The sequence below is a fragment of the Myotis nattereri genome (genome assembly GCF_964212035.1).
Source record: "Myotis nattereri genome assembly, chromosome: 1".
Classification (NCBI taxonomy): Eukaryota; Metazoa; Chordata; class Mammalia; order Chiroptera; family Vespertilionidae; genus Myotis; species Myotis nattereri.
In genome coordinates, this window is record NC_138075.1 from 77,807,104 (window position 1) to 77,824,443 (window position 17,340).

General features: G+C 50.3%; 1 long non-coding RNA gene and 1 gene segment (V, D, J or C); one reads left to right on the forward strand and one right to left on the reverse strand.

Moving 5' to 3' along the window:
- LOC308528712 (T-cell receptor alpha chain constant-like) overlaps positions 1-9,812 on the forward strand; it is a 575,855-nt gene extending 566,043 nt beyond the window's left edge. The window contains exons 4-7 of the C gene segment in view: positions 5,787-6,044; positions 7,517-7,561; positions 8,450-8,557; positions 9,269-9,812.
- LOC308528750 overlaps positions 1-17,340 on the reverse strand; it is an 852,227-nt gene that overhangs the window by 596,470 nt on the left and 238,417 nt on the right. The gene's annotated exons all lie outside the window — the stretch shown is intronic.

The window sequence follows — 17,340 nt, forward strand, 5'->3', positions numbered from 1 at the left end:
TCCCATTTCTCATATTCAAGACAGAAATGCCAAGAGCCAGCAGAGTAGATAAAAATCTGAGCGGAATAATTTATGAAAACGTAAAAAGAGTTCCAGATACCTGGTGCTATCAAGCAACGCCTATAACATCAGCACCAGATAATCTGAACATTCAGGAAATCAGCTAAGTGTTCTTGGGGGGAACGAGATGGTTAATGGCAAACACAAATTCTCTCGTATTGCAGCAGGTAGCTAAATTCCCTGGTTTGGCTAATGAGCAGAATCATCCTCTCTGGAGTTTAAGTAGAGTTTTGAACCTCTCTCAGGATAAAGGTGACTCCGACCCCTATTTAAACAGCAGTTATGCCTTGTGAAATAACAAGGCGTGGAGGCAAGATGGTAGGGGCTTATAGCACAGCTTGGGAGGCTGGCAGATCTGGGGGAAATTCTGTCTCTTCTCTGTCTAGCTAATAGTCTCCAGTTTCTCAAAAGCAAAATGACAATAACCACATCATAATAATATGAGACAATACCCAGTACATAGCAAGTAATCAATAAATGATAGCTTTTCTAAATTATTATTATCATCAAGGTATTTCTGTATTAAAGCTCACATTATTACAAAGGGAAAGGGGAACCGCTTCCCTGGGAAATAGGAAGTCTAAGAAACAAAGACCCAGGGAGACTTTTAGGCTGGTGCTCTCAGATCCTGGTGGGTTCCAGCAGATTAACATCAGGAAGGTTATTGCAAAGTCCTTACTTGTAGTGGGGAAATACTGGTGTTACCAAGCTCATCTTTGGAGCAGGGACCAGAGTGAGTGTCCAGCCAAGTAAGTAGAGTGGGGCAAGGGTGGACATTGACAACTAATTCTTTTTTGTCCAAGAGGCTGAGTTGAGCACAGGTATTTTCTTCAGTAAGATCCCAAATGGTTCTTTCCACTCATCCCTCAAATATCCTCCCATCTAGCCCTCAATGCCCCAGAAACATCCTTAGTCTGGGACCTAAAGAATCATGAAGCACTTGATGGGCAAGTAGTCCTGGGCCTTCCACGAGAAGATCCAAGACACTGCTCCCTTGAGCAAGGAGTTCTGCTCTACTAAATTATTGGTTTATTAAAATCACAACCTCCAACCCGGAGCACTACAGCAGGATGGGGCAGGAGGGAAAGGGTTGGACACACCCGAGACAAAATCTCAACACAAAAGAGCAGAAGGTCTAACTCTAAAGAGGGTGATGCTCCAGTCCTTGTGGAAAATCAGTGCTTTTCCTATTGAATGAAGTAGGAGGTAGGGCCAGTGAGTTTCTGTGCTGGTGTCAACTGCAGTGTGCCTCTGGAGGAATGACTGGTAAACTCACATTTGGGAAAGGGACCCGAGTGTCCATAATATCTGGTGAGTCACCCCAGATGGCACCACTTGCAACCCCATGGGCCAGTGCCATTGATCCTTGCCTTTGGAATCTTTGTGATGACTATGGTAAGGCCAATTGTGGGTGTTCTAACTGATTGCCTTACAGAGGCCTTTATGAAGGAAGAAGGCATCATTATCCATCTTTAAAGTCTGTGTTTCTCTAGGTCAAACACATTAAAATTGAACTCTAATTGTCCAATGGATATTTTTAAATGCCTTCAATGTGGTCATCACTCAGTAAAATATTAGACTGAGTATAGAGACGTCTTAGATAGATTTCTGACCTGTCCCCAAATAGGATAAAAACTAGCAAAAGGGACAGAACTATTGCAAATTCAGCAACCTAAAGACTATTTTAGTATTGGCCAATTGATGATGTCAATAGGCACATTAGAGATTCAGAGGAATAGGGTCTTGGCCGGAAAGTTGGCCTAGATGGAGATGGCTTTCTTTATGCAGTAGAAAAAGGTCCCTTGAGCCTGAAAGATAAATAAGATCTATATGAACAAAGAAAGGAGAGAGAGTGGGTTCCAGGCACAAAGAACAACAAGAAAGAAGGCATGATCTTTTTTTTTTTTTTTTTTTATTGCTTAAAGTATTACAAAGGGTATTACATATGTGTCCATTTTATCACCCCACCCTAGACAGTCCCCTAGCCTCCCCTATCCCCCAGTGTCTTATGTCCATTGGTTATGCTTATATGCATGCATACAAGTCCTTTAGTTGATCTCTTACCCCCCTACCTCCTGCCCCCCAACCCTCCCCGGCCTTCCCGCTGCAGTTTGACAATCTGTTTGAGGCTGCTCTGCCTCTGTATCTATTATTGTTCAAAAGTTCATAATGGTCTCTATTATCCATGAATGAGTGAGATCATGTGGTATTTTTCCTTCATTGACTGGCTTATTTCACTTAGCATAATGCTCTCCAGTTCCATCCATGACGTTGCAAATGGTAAGAGTTCAGAAGGCATGATCTTAAGATTAAACAAGGCACGTGCAATCGGGCATAAGTAAATACATCTGATAATAAGGTTAGATGGAGAGAAAGGCAAAGATGTCTTCTTAGGCAATGAAGAAAATGAATATGAGAGTCTTCAGGAGAATACAGACAGTCAAGGCCATGGCCAGCCACTGGGAAACAGAATCCAATTTAGAAATGCAGACCAGATAGGAAGGTGAAAGACCAGCTCTTTCCATGGGTAGCTCATGGCCCAGGGGCCTCGCCTCTCCTTCCTCAATGGGCTGGAAGAGGGGTTACCCCATTCCTCAAAGGAGAAACTAAGGGTTTCTGTAATGGAGATATTAGAAGTGGTATGGCAGTGTTGCCTCCCAGTTGCAATATGGCAAAGGCACCAGAGTTTCCATCATTCCCGGTAAGTCTTCCCAGGAAGTGTTACTGCTTCCTAATGCTCACCGGAGCCTCGGCAGGATTCAGTCAGTTTCTCTTACTCATATTTCTGGGTTCCTAGGGTCTAACTGCAAAGCACAGATTTCGTGGTAAGGGAGCTTTCAATCACTGCTGTGGCCCTGAGGACCTAAAGCACAGAGCATTGGGACACATGCTTTTGTGGTTAGTTTTGAATTCAAATGAAAGGTTAGGATCTAGAATAGCTGAACGTCCATGTTGAAAAGTCTCGCTAGAGCTACCTTCGGAGATATCATCTATGGTAGGACATGTTTATCTTGCTACGGTGGAACAGGATGCTTCTCTCCCAGAAGCCCTTAAAGCCCTCGAAATTAAAAGTGACTTATTTCTTATTTTCAGATAAAAATATTAAGGTTGCGCCAGAGGTACATGGGAGTAAAAGTAAACTGGGGCTTAAAAAAACCAAGTTTAGAGATGAGTACCCAGCTTCTTTAACCAAAAAGCCTAATAAGCAGAAATTTTGCAAACCTGATGGTCAGTAGCCCATGTATTTATTCAGCAGTTGTTTGAGCACCTCGTACTAGTATGTGGTAGATACCAGGGATGGGCAGTAAACCAGAGACGGGCCTGCGCTGTCACGGAGCTGACATCCCAGGGAGCCAATACTCTTAATGGGCATATAAAGGGCTTGAGAGAGGAAATTCAAGATTTGGAAGATTATGGCAGACCCTGAATGTCATGCCAAGAAGTTTGGCCATTATTCAACAGGCAGTAGAGAATCTCTGGATTATTTAGAACAGACAGTTCTAGCCAAGTACTTTGGAGGATGAGCTCAAAGAAGAGATTGAGAAGGGGGGTGTGGGGAGAGGATGAGCAAGGGAGGAAATCAGAGATAGGGAAGTTGAACAGTAGAAACAACAGCAAAAAGGCAGATAGGGAAGCCCAAAGGGTATTAACTGATAAAAAAAACAGGGTGTGAAAAAAGCTAAAAATCACCTCAATTATTCTGACTGCACTTATTGCTATTTTATTTTGATCTCTCATCAGCAAAGCTGAGCAATTGGTCTGCCCCTGGTAGTCACCCCTCACAAACTTCAGGATGGCTTTTCAGTCTCACACTCAACTCCTTCTGTCTTTCCTCAAAGTCTCATGATCCGTGGCATTGCTCTCTCCAGACTGATGCTTTCCAATAGGACTCTCTGTGATGTGGAAATGGTCCATCAGTCTGCACCATCCACTATAGCAGCCACCTCAGAAAATGAGATTTTAATTTTTAACTGAATTTTTAAGTTTATTTAATTTTAGTTAACTTTCATTTAGATAGCCACATGTAGCTAAAGACTATCAATCATATTGGACAGCGGGTTCTTGACCTTCTCCAGCCTGATACCCACTGGCTCTAAGACTTAAGTGAGTGTTGAACCAGGACTCAAAGTTGGGCATCTGGCCCCCACAGCCATCCCTCCGCCCCCTTCAGGCCAAACTGCATCTGGTGGCAACTTGTCCTCTGCCTTCTTTTGGAGGCCACATTCTCTCAGCATCTCCACATCTTCATGCTCCCCTTCCCAGTCACGCCCACGACTCCCACTGATGACTGAAAAATCCTTTGGGGTGTGTTGGTCCTGCTAATGACTTCCCATCCCTCCCCTCCCAGTAAAAGATTTATGTCACAGGGCCTTAACCCACAGTGACGCCAAGTCCCACAGTACGCGGAGATTAGAGGGAAGCTGGCAGAATCCTTTGGGGCCAAAGCTTTGGTTGTCCCTTACATGTGACCATGGACACAATATGCTCTGCTGCTCCAGGGGTCGCCCCACCCGCAGGCAGTTCTGCCTTGACTCAGCATCCCAAGACCATGCCAAGGGCTAATTTCCCGTTTCAGGTCCAGTTGGATGTCTGCATTGCCAAGGCCACCCTGGCTGGCTCAGTAAGTGGGGTGCAGCACTAGTCTGAGAAGTCTTGTGTGCATGGTGAGGAGCTGTGGGAGCAGAGAACCACAGGGGCAGGAAGCTGTAGTCCCAACCCTGCTGTAATCTCTCTGGGTGGCCCCAATGTGTTAATCCTCCCTGCAAACCTCTGCTTCTTCCTCTAAAGGCAGGAGGTCTGAAAGAACAAACAATGAGAATTACATTAAAACACTAAACCCTACGGAAATGCTGAGAAATGATTCTCAGGGCTGAGGAAAAGCCTTCAGCAACTCCTGCTTCCTGGGGGTGAAGAGTAGAAACTATGCATTACTCGGTAGCACACTGCGGTAACAATATCCTGGTAGTATCAGTAGCTACAACTACTTACATCTGTTCAATACTTTATTAAATATAATTCTATATGGAAAAACTCTTATTACTTTCTCAGAAAAGCCTACTTAGGAAGGTGAATGAGGTAACATCTTCATTTTACAAATGAAATTCCTGAGATTTAAGGGGTGGTATGACTTGCTCAGGCTTGTATCTAATAAATGGTAGAGCCAGGGCTTAGATAGAAGTCTTCAATTTATAGTCCCAAACTTCTGTAGATGTGAGAAATCTCCTAGTAGTGTGACTCACCTTCTAACACAATTCCAGCCTATTGTAAATTTCCAGGTCCTACCAATGCTCAGCATAAGTGGGAGAGGCCAAGCCAGATTCTAAGATGTACAGTTTTCGTTGCTGGGCCTTTTCTCTATGCTCGCTTGTCCTGCCAGAGTTGTGTTTTCTATCAGGCCTGCTGAGCATTTGAAGAGGTTCCCATTGAGTAGAAGAGGGAGTGGGCCTTCATTTCTGGTTTCCTTGAATGCAGGCAGGACCTGGCAGAGGGCATTCACTAAGAGCCTGGCTTCTTGGCCAGGACTCATGGCTTGTACCTGTGCCTGAGTCCCAGTCTGTTGCAAGCAGGTGGTTTCTAGAATGTTCTTTTCCATCTAAAGCTCGAAAATGTCACCTGCCAGGCCCAATGAGCCCTGCTCTTGCCCATCACTGGCATCTGGACTCAGGCCTCGGTTGGGACAAGGAGAGAAACGAGCATCTCCTAACCCAGCTCCTTTCGGCCCACAGATATCAAGGACCCTGACCCCGCCGTGTACAAGCTGAGAAGCCCTACATCCAGCAGCACTTCCGTCTGCCTATTCACCGACTTTGATTCTAACGTCAATGTGTCACAAGACCCAAAGTTCACTGTGGTCAGCTCTAACAGCACGGCGCTGGACATGAGGGCCATGGATTCCAAGAGCAACGGGGCTCTGCACTGGAGTGACAGCCCTGATTTCATGTGTGACGACACCTTCAGTAGTGAGACCTTCTACCCCAGCTCAGGTGAGTACAGCCTCCCTGCCTGTGCAAGCAGAGTCTTCCCCCTGAGGCCTAGCTGGCGGGAGCTCTCTCAGGCCGATGATAACTAAGTGCTGCTGTGATTGGTGGCCTCAGCTTCATCAATTGTCAGCAAAGCCCCCTTGTTACTGAGCACCAGTGAGCCCCATCCTGGCAGGCACCGAATGTCCTGGGCAAAAAGAGAAGGGGAGAGGGGGGCAGAAGAGGGAACTGGCTCTCGGTCTCACTCACTCTGAGTTCCCACCTCCCTGCCTCTGCTTGAGCTGTTTGCCCCGTACCCCTCTTCCGGGCCCCATTCTAATGTCCGTCTCCAGTTCCCTCCCCTTGTTTCTTTTTCTCAGCCAGCCCCTGACCTCACTCAGTCATTCAACAACCACTGATTGTGCATACATGGAATGCCAGGCACCGGAGTAGTAAAAAAGCCCAGTGAGGGGTTTCCCTAAGGAAACTTCATTCTAGTTGAGGGAAACCATCCGTCAGCAAGGAGAAATCCATATAGCTTCAGATTATAGTATATGCTTTAACTTGGAGTTGAGGAAACAGCCACCTTAGGGACAAAAGTCAGGAAAGGGCTCTCTGGGGAAATTTATTTGAGCTGAGATATAAAGGATAGAAACCGTGCCAAGGGCAGAGAAAGGATCCTGTGGAGACCTGAGGCAGGAGCTTAGTGAGAGAGGAGAAGAGCAGTAGGAAATGAGAGGGAAGAAGCAGGCAAGGGCCAGATCAGAGGGCCTCTCAGATCATGAAAGGGCAGGTATTATTCTAATTACCATGAGAAGCTATGGCCTGGCTTTAAGCAGGGAAATAACATTTGGTTTACTTGCTAAAAGAGCACTTTGACTGCTGGTGGGGATTGGATTGCAGGAGCAAGAGTGGAAGCAGTAAGGAAGCTAATGCAGCAGAGAGGTGAGGGAGGTCAGGACAGGGTCCCCCAGTTGGGACTCAAAGGTAGAACTACGCAGAGATGAGAAGGAAAAGAGGGTATCAAGGAAGGTGGCTGGATTTTATGCCTGAGCAGCTGAATCAATGATAGTGTCATTTCCTGAGACAGAGGAAACAAAGGAAGAAATCTGGGGTACAGGGATGGACGACATTACAGCATCTATACCCCTATGGCACTTGTCACTGTGTGTATCTTATTGCCTCTATCGGACTCCAGCCTGGAAGCTGCCCAAGGGCAGGGTCTGTGTCTCACGGTTCCTGTGGCCTTGTGTCACGTAACCTGAACTTTGCACAATCAGTGTTTGTTAAGTGAGTGAAGTGGTGCCCAGAAGCCAGGCTGTTGGTCCGGGGGCTCTCCCAGCAGGTGCCCACATGTGACAAGCTCCCTCCAGATCTCTCCACGAGGAAATATGGGGAATGCTGTAGACACTCACTTGTCCCACTCCTAGGAGGGCTGGAGTGGAAGAGTCGGCACACTCTGGACTCTAAGAAAATTTCTTTTTTTCTCCTTTTAGGATTTTCCTGTGATGCCACGTTGACAGAGAAAAGCTTTGAAACAGGTAAGAGAGGGGTCTGTCCTCTCTTTTCATGGCTTTGCACGGGTTTGGGGAGCAGTGAGCCCACAGTAACCCTGCCTGGGTAGGGGAGGTTTGAAGGAACTTGTGGATCTGGGAGTGAAGTCCCGAGGAACAGGAGCGGCAGTCCAAGCCCTCCCCAGAGCTGCCGGGGTCCTTTCTGGATCCCCAGGTTCCTCTCATCATCTCTCATTTTCTTTTCCATTCTGAGAAATTGGAGGCTGAGTCTCTAGGTTTACTCACCCAATGACTCACTTCTAGGCTTCTGAATGCCTTTCAATCACTCCACTGTCGGGAAAGCCAACAAGAGCTTCTGGGTGGCCCAGCCGTGACATTTCTAATGAGCTGACAGCCCTACCCTGACCAGGTCACCCTGAGGGCAGCTGCCCTCCATGCCAGGGGGTTTTGCCTTCTTTCAAGAAAAGCAGCAGAACTCATGCAGATGGTGATCTTCTCTCTCAAGGACCCCATCCCTCCTCCCTGCCTACCCTGGGCCCACGTTCATTTCCACCTGAGCTGTTTTTATGAGTCATCTGCTTGTGGCTCAACCGCTGGCTTCTCACTTAGGGGCCCAGACCCAAGGGATTGCAGTGCGTTCTGAGCACCCACCTCCTCCCCATCCCCTGACGGGGCTCAGAAATAAAATAAGGACTAAGTGCAGTCGCTGTTTCCCTTTTGAAATGAAATGCTATTGATCCCGAGAAATGTACGAATTTTAGGAGGGGATGTGCACAGAAGCTCAAAGGAGAGGTGGATCCAGGTGCTGAAAGCCACCCCACCCTGCTTTCGGGAAAGCCATGGGCAAGCCATAGGGTGCTGTGCAGACTTCAGGTGCACATGCTTATCAACCACTGTGGCCTCTTGGTTTTGCAGATATGAACCTAAACTTCCAAAACCTGTCAGTGATCGGGCTCCGCATCCTACTCCTGAAAGTGGCCGGCTTCAACCTGCTCATGACGCTGCGGCTGTGGTCCAGCTGAGGTGAGCGGGCATCTCCGCCAGTCGGTGGGGTCCGAGGGTCTTGGGGTGGGTCCCCAAGATCTGAAAGCAAACCTGTCCTCAGGATCTTCTTTTTAGGTGCTAAGTCTGGGCCCACCAAACGCCTCCGTTTTTTTCCTGTTAGGAGTGCCTCTTGTTAATAACCATGGCCTAGGATATTTGCGTAACACAGTACATTCCTCGGGTGACACAGTCACCTCAGCTGAGTCATGTCTCACAAAGTATGAGCAGGGGCTATTATCCTCATTTTGGAAAGGAAGAAAAGGGGGCCAAGTGACATCAAGAGCCACACACTAACGAGTGAGGAAAAAAATAGAGACAGTCAGGACCCCAACACGCATTTATACTTCTACTGTCCCTTCCATCATGCCTTCCAGCACATCCCTTTCACTGCAAAACCTGGTGGGGCTCCCAATTCCTTCCCTCATGTCCTGTGCCTCCAATACATGAGAAGAAATTTCACTCTTATTATTATATTATACCCTCATCCTGGCAGGAGGCTCCACACCCTTTCCCCCCAGTGTCCCTGGTCATCCTGCTGACCAGTGCGTCCCATCCTACCACCATCAAAAACAACTCCAGGCTCTATTTGCTCCTAGAACTCTGCAAGTGGAGGCATCTCCATCGCATCCCCAGCTGTCCAGGATTTGTCTCCTCAGTGCCCAGCCTGACTTTTGTTCTTCCTCATTCCAGGTCAGCAAGAATGTGAGAGCCCAATGCTCCTCGCTGCTCGCTCCTCACCGCCCTTCTCTCCCTCAAGCAGAGACGCGCCCTCAGCCTCCATGAAGGAGAAGGCTCCCTCCACCTCTCGGGCCCCACTGACAATGCCACCAACTGGATCCTACCAGATATTTGCAATCAAGATGTTGAAGAGCTGCCAATGCTGCTACCACTCCTTCTGTCCCCCCACTGCTGCTTGTCACTGCCCCATGTTCCCAGCAAAGGCAGAGGCTACTGCAGCCTCTCCTGGCTGTGGCCCCCTCCCCCTGCCAGAGACTGCTTCTGATGCCCCACTGGGTGGTGGATCACCAGGGGGTTCTCTCGGGTTCTAGCTCCTGGAGAATGTTGTGAGCAGCTTATATTTTTTTTAAATAGTGTTCATAAAGAAATACATATCACCCTTTTCCCCAAGATGCGGGGGAAATTATCTCATTATCTAGGCCCTGCTGTGCTGTGTATCTAAGCCACATTGTATATTCTGCTGCCCTGGCTTCATTAAAAGTGATTTGGAAGAGCAAAGACTGTCTCCTGTTTGACTGGGTTTGGTCGGGGTCACTTTCAGCTCACTGTTGATCACTAGCTGAGCAGAAGGAAACCAACACATTTGTCTATGATGACATCCAGGGAGCCCAACTCAACAAGCTGCATAAGCTGAAGAACCTCTAAAAAATTCCACTTAGAAGGCTGTGCTGGGGGCAAGGCAAACCCACTTAAAAGCTTGGGTCCCTATTCTTCCGTTTGCATGCCACACCACTGGGCCACTGTGGCAGGAGGCCCGTGGACATGGGTGGTAGCGACTGTAGTTAAAATCTGGCAGACAGGGACCACACAGCAAGTATCCCCAAAATGCCACCCACTGCCTTCTGTCCCCCAGGAACATTGCCTTTGCCTTTCCTTTCAGACTGATTTCCCGTAGAAACTGTACATTGTCCCACAAATTCGTGGCTGGGGACCACCCAATAGTCCACCGCCTGGCTCCCAACCCAGTGCCCAGCTCCTTGGGCGGGGGGGGCCGGGGGGGTGTGGGGAGAAGAATGTGACCCTAGTTAGACTTTTACTCCCACCATCCCACCATCCTGGATGTGAGGATAAGAAAAGGGGAGATGAGCTCTCTCCCCTCGAGCCCGGGAACTAAGCCAAGGAGAGTAGATGTCTCAAGCCCTCCCTGGAGGACAGAAGGTGGGACTCCCTGGGGCCCCAGGAAACTCCTGAGCCTCCTGCTGCCTGAGCACCTTTCCTCGTGTCATAGATGCTAATGGGAATCCCCCGCAGAGATCACTCAGCCATTCAGCTCTCAACTACTGCTATGAAGACTAAAGCCTGGCCCAGCCTGCGTGAGCATCGGCCCATGACCCAGGAGGTCATGCTTCGTTTCCCGGTCACATGCCTGGGTTGCAGGCTTGATCCCCAGTATGGGACGTATAGGAGGCAGCCAATAAATGATTCTTTCTCATCATTAATGTTTCTTTCTCTCTCTCTCTCTCTCTCTCTCTCTCTCTCTCTCTCTCTTTCTCTCTCTCTTCCTCTCTGAAATCAATAAAAATGTAATAATAATAATAATTAATCATAATAAACAGACTAAAGCCTAGGTCGGAGGGCATCCTATCTCCAAATACCTCTAAGGTCCACCTGCATGTCTCTGACCACATCAGTTAGAAACATGCAAGTCCTTCCGGCTACCATCCGGGCCTGCTTCTGTTCACGGCGACAGAGCCACCAGCTCAGCAGGTGACCTGGGTATACCCCCACCCCCATAAGCTCCAGGGTCGCCACCTGTAACATGTCAGCTGAGACTGGAGGCTGCCCCCAGCTCCATGCACCTCTGATTCGGAGGCATCCGTGGAACCCCGCTGTCCGTGTCCTGGCCAGCCCCACCAGGCGCAGTTACAGTCCCCAGCTCCCTGAGACGCTTCATCTGCAGCCGCAACACAAGTCCCTCTAAAGATCACTAACAGGAAAGGTCTCCGTGGAAGCCCCATCACCGCGGCTCACTCACACGCAGGAGCACCGGAACCTCCCTCCCAAAAGCGGGACGTGCCGCCTGCAGGGAACGCAGTGCTGCCTGCTCATCAGCCGGACACAGGCCGGCGATTCCACCACTGGGGGTTTCTGTCCATTAATTCTCTTCCCCGTGTTAGATGAAAATGTCCCTGGGAGAGCTAACAGAGCAAGTGTTTATCAACCGTCAAAACCTCAGCACAAATGAGTTTGTCTTCTTTCTCTCCCAAAATGCTCATTCACTTCGGTCTGGATACAAAAGGTCAAGCGAAGTACTAGTAGGTGGCCAGGGGGGCAGGTCTGCGCCTGAGAGGTGGTTGCAAAGGTACCGAGGCTGAAGGGGACACGGGCTTGGGGCAGGGACCCTGGAAGGCAGTAAAGGGCCCAAAGACAGGCCCCTCCAAGGACCCTGGAGGAGGCCCAGGGAGCCTGCGGAGTGGTGCCAGCCCAGGGCCTCAGAGGGCAGGGCCCACAGTCACGGGACTCCTAAGGCCACCCGAGGACTTGTGAGGTGACATGGCAGTGGCTGGCGACCCACCCAGACGCTGGAGGGAGTCAGGCCTCCTCCTCCCACGCCCTGTCCCAGTGGAGGGTGACGAGGCCTCAGGCAGGTGGGAGGCCATCTGGACATACGGTCAGCACTGCCCCCTAAGAAGCTTCCACCTCAAACCGGGGGTTCCTCAACCCCGGAAAGAACTTTCCCCTAAGTCTGAGGTTGTTAAGCCTAAAGCCCATTAAGGCCCAGTCAGAAAGCAACCCAGGGGCCACGGGATGTGCTGTGGGGGGAAGTGGGTACAGAGACACCCGTGGTCCACTCTGTGCTCACATCTGGCCCCGGCCCCACTGGGGACGTCAGGGGAAGCAAAGTGGCCTTGTAAGGAGGCCCAGGGGAAGGGCCCCTGAGCCCACCAGGAGGGTCAGCGCTGGGCTGGGCCCGTGCAGCAGGGACCAGGTGCTGTCCAGCCTGGAGGGAAGAGGTCGCCTTGGAAACCTGAAGACGTGGTCACCAGGTCCGTCTGGAGGCCCTGCCACGCAGAGCCTGAGTCCCCGTGAGCAGGGCCCAGCTTCAAGGAGGGAAGGCTGCCCTCCCAGCCGAGCTCGTCACAAAGGCCAGTTAGAGAAGGGATGTCTCTGGACAGCAGGGCTACTGCCCCTAAAGGCTTCCCCTCAGGCCAGCCCTGGAGGCAGAAGAATGGACCAAATGGCTTCTCGTGAATTCAGGCCTAAGAGTCAGATCCTCTGACACTTCACGCAGAGACCTGCCCACTGAGGACAGTCAGAATCACAGTCCAGTCAGGAGAAGGGCAGACTAAGCGAGTATGTGCCCCAGGAACACCTCTGCCGTGACCCACCCCTGGAGAGGCAGCCACCTACGTCTTGATTGTTTATCGTCTTGGTTTGCCCATAAAATTCAACTCCCCTACGGTTCCATGGAAAGCCCTTTACAGATATCACCTTTTCAGGCAACATCTCGGCAAGAAATGCCACTGGCCTGTGAGCACTTTGGATGGGAAGTGCACCTCGTTCACCCCTGTGTCTGCAACACCCAGCACAGTGCCTGGCTCACAACGCGTGCTCAATATACACTTAACCAGCAAAAGGACAAATAAACAATTAGTGTGATTGGGTACTTGGGAGGGAGCCAAGTTAGAGGGGGAGCATACGAGAAGGGAAGGGGGGTCCTGACCGGTTTGGCTCAGTGAATAGAGTGTCGGCCTGCGGACTGAAAGGTACCAGGTTCGATTCCGGTCAAGGGCATGTGCCTTGGTTGTGGGCACATCCCCAGTGGGGGGGGGGGGGGGCATGCAGGAGGCAGCTGATCGATGTTTCTCTCTCTATCCCTCTTCCTACCTCTCTGTAAAAAATCAATAAAACATATTTTTAAAAAAGAGAGAGAGAGAGAGAAGGGAAGGGGGGGATGGATAGAGGGGGTGGCCTGTTTCACGGATTTGCCAAGAGCAACCTGTCAAGAGCTACCAGGGAAAGTAAAACCTCAGGGAGGGCCCTTGGCCAGTGCAGCCCCCACGGCACTCGGCTAATACATCCTGGCGGGTGGTGACTCTGGGAAGGCAACGGGGCATCCAGCGTCAGCGCTCCGGTCAATGAGCAGCCGGGCCAACGTCCAGGGCTGAAGGTCCCATTACCACTCCACCTCTCATTCTCCACGTCTCATCTTAACGCCCCTTCTCCAATCTATCTCCGGGGGCAATGGGTGGGCCAGGGGGAGCCAGCTGCGGTCTTTCTGTTAATAACTCTACTGGTTGGTGAGGACCCGACACAGGACCACAGGCCCTGCCTCTGTGTAAGGCCACCTGGTGTGCAGGCTTTGTTTCATCCAGACACACACGCGTGAGGTTTCCTCTGAGCATCACATTAATTTTGAAATTAATAAACAGGTCAGACAGTGAGTCAGTAGCCAGAAGTAGGACAGGAAGTGGAAAAAAGTCTCCCACTTCCCTCCAGGTGTTTGGGGGCTTGGGACAGCCCCTTCCCATTTCCATGACGTCATGGTTGCCGAGAGGGGCAAGTAGGGCACCCTTTGAAGCTCTCCCGCAAAAGCCACATCCTCTGGAAAGAAGAGTTAAAAATACTGAGTTCGAGATACCATCGCCCTAGGCCACGTGCCGAGGCCAGGCAGCCGGGCCGTTACACCGCCAACCACAGGTGCGGCAGGAAGGCCCCACGCAGGAGGGGCTGGCAGCCCCGCCCAGCAGCAGGCTGAGATGCTGCACGCCCCATCACTGAGAGGCCTCCCCGCCCCACCTCTGCACCCCCCTTCTGAACCAAGCCCTAAGATCAAACCGTGATCTCACCTCATTAAACCCTTGCTTAATACAGGACAGGCCCTCAACGCTTAAGTCCAGCTCACCTTCCCCTAGGAGGTGTGGGGGCCACATCTGTCCACAAGCACAGCTGGAGCTGGTTCTCAAAAAAAAAAAAAAAAAACACCTCTATTCCAGGCAAGGCCGGAGTTATGGTCCTGACTGACATCTGCTTCTCAGAGACCAGAATACCAGAATTCAGGACGTGAGGGGGCAAGGGGCCTGAAAGCTGAGACCAGAACCTAAGACCCAGGGAACTTGGACATTCTGCACTGTGGTATGTCCTCAGCCATCCACCTGGGGGCAGCAGCGCTCCACCAAAGAGGCCTCTTTCTCCTCAATCTGTTCAATCTGGGGATAGAAAACCCTCAAAGCTTAGGAAAACCTCTTTTCCAAGGAAAATAAAGGGCAGGTGACTTATTCTGGGAGACCCTGCCCTTTGCCAGTTACTGCACTGGGCTCCCGGCCTGTGTAATCCTGTCACCCCAAGGAGAGGTCTGGGACTGGCCCCACAGGCAGCAGGGGGCACCCCTTGCCCAGGATCCTCAGGCCTGCTCATCCAGAGCACGGAAGGGACCCCTGAGAAAGGGGCCCCGAGAAAGGGACCCCTGAGAAAGGGACTGGGCAGGCCTGCTGCCTGGGGGAGCAGAGTCCGAATCAAGTAGTCTGGGCTGGGGTCCAAGACCTTCACTTTCCTTAGCTTGTGCCCTGGGCAGGTCTCTAACCACCCACATCCAAGGGAGCCCACACGGGGTCAGTCTCTCTCAGAGAACAGTAAGAACAGGGCTTGTTTTCACGTTGCCTACAAGCCAGAGGCTCTGGGTGGGGATGCAGTCTCTGTTCAAACCCTACTGCACCACACAGATAGATGACTTCCGGAACAGGCTAAGGAATCACGGGTACCGGGTGCCTCTGGGGTAGGAGGATTGCCTGCAAAGGGGCACAGCGAATCCCTCGGGTGGTGGGATGTTCTGTATCTTGATTGGGTGATGGTAACACAGGCCAAAATGTGTCACCCTGTACACCTAAGATCTGTGCATTTCAGTCTATGTAAGTTATATCTCAGTAAAGTACTGTTCCCTTTAATACACAGTTTCTGTCCTTAAGGAGCTACCATTCCAGTGAGGACCTGGCATGAGATGTCTCAATGACTGTGATTGCTTGAGGGAGGTTTTTGTTACTGTATTTCGGGGATGAGTCCTGAGGCAGGAATCCAGAGACCCAGTTGCCTATAACCTTCACTACCCTCACTAGCCTTCTCTCCGAGGGCTTTTAACGTTCCCGAGTCTCCATTTTTCCATTAATCAAACATTTAAAAAGTAAGCCACTTCAATGTTGTTGAAGGGACCATAAGAGATAATGTGTGTAAAAATGCTTAGTAAACTGAAATTCAGATTATAAGGGAATGCCCAGAAAGATGAACTGTGATCCCGCGACAGGTCAGTCGGGCTGGATCAGACTGGACCACCACAACGAAGTAAAAGCGGGGCTGCCCTTAGCTGAGCCAGACCCGTGAGCCTGGGCTCCAAGGCCCACTGAGTCTCACTGTTTCCCACAGTGGATGGCCACTGCTCCCTTCACTATGGCTCCAGGAGTTTCTTTTCTTTTGTCTTTTTCTGTAAATGGGTACTTTTTTAAAAAAAATCTTTATTGTTGAAAGTATTACATAGGTTCTCTTTTTCCCCCATTAACCTCTTCCAGCCGGCTCCTGTCCCTCCCCACCGCCTCACCCAGGTCCTCAGCACCCCATTGTCCGTGTCCATGGGTCATGCATATATGCATACAAGTTCATTGGTTGATCTCTTCCCACCCACCCTCCCCTGCCTTCCCTCTGAGGTTCAATAATCTGTTCATGCTTCTATGTCTCTGTATCTTATTTTTGGTCATCATTCTATGTTGCTCACTAGATTCCACAAATGAGTGAGATCATGTGATATTTATCTTTCTCTGACTGGCTTATTTCGCTTAGCATAATGCTCTCCAGGTCCATCCATGCTGTTGCAAATGGTAAGAGTTCTTTCTTTTTTACAGCAGCATAGTATTCCATTGTGTAAACATACCATAGTTTTTTAGTACTTGGATGGGAGACCCAGGGGTTTCCTGTTACACCATCACTTGCCTTCTGTTGTCCCCTCTACAGCTTCCAGCTCCAGAAGAGCTGATGAAGGGTAATTACAGAACCAGGAGGCCCTGGCTAGCTTGTGGCCAAGTTTCTGACAAAAGCCAGGACTCCTGTTCCCAGAGCACTCCGGGCCTCGGGCCTTGCCCTCCGAGTCCACACTGCACCGACCCCGGCTACTCTGGTTCCTTATCTTCCTTCCCACCCTCTGGTGGCCTCTCTGCCTTCAGAAGGGCCCCCTTGGCCCCTGGCAGGACACAGTCTGAAAGCATGAAGCCAGACCTCTACAGCAGCCTCCATGGGCAGCTTCTCTGGGCAGCCATCCTCTCAGGCCAATACCCTAAATGGTTAGGGGTGGGGGGCCCACCACTTCGGGAAGAGGGAACCCAGTCTCCCTGTTTGCTCTGGAAATGTGGGCATGCTCCCACTCCAGAGGCAATGGGATCCAGGGGAGAGGCCCCGCCCATTTTCAAAGCCTTCCAAAACTCTCCCGAGAAGCAGAGGCGAGTGCCTGTCTACCCTTTCCCTGAACCACCCACACAAAATTCACAGAGAAGGAAAAAGGAAACTATTAGAAGAGCATACAAATGTAAGACAAGGCTGGCAGAACTTCAGAGGGTTAAAGTGGATGAAGGCATGTGGTTTGAGGGTGGTGAGCAACTGCAGCCTTGATTGTAAGAGACCAGGTTGACCTTAAAAAGGACTTTATTCCAGTGGAGACTTCGAGACACTATTTTTAGCAACCTCTATAGGGTGTCCTTTCTTCTCCTTGCTGTCCCGAGTTATTCGTGATCTACCAAAGGACATGGGTGGGACACATCCATATCTAGGATCTTTATGAATATCCTGTATCTGTACAACAGCAAAGCAAACATCTCTTGATTTTCTTGGTAAACTTACGCAGTAGGCCAAGTATCACCTTCCCTTTCACAAATGAGGAAAGAGGTGACGTGGCTTGCTTGGGATCACAGTGAACTAAGCTCGCATTAGCACTGGTCTCTGAGCCCCTGGCTTTCCACCGGAACTGTGGACACCCAAGTCCCAGTGGTTCTGGATGCAGCCATCATAGAGGAAGGAGCAGACCGGGGTGGCAGAATACCCCCAGA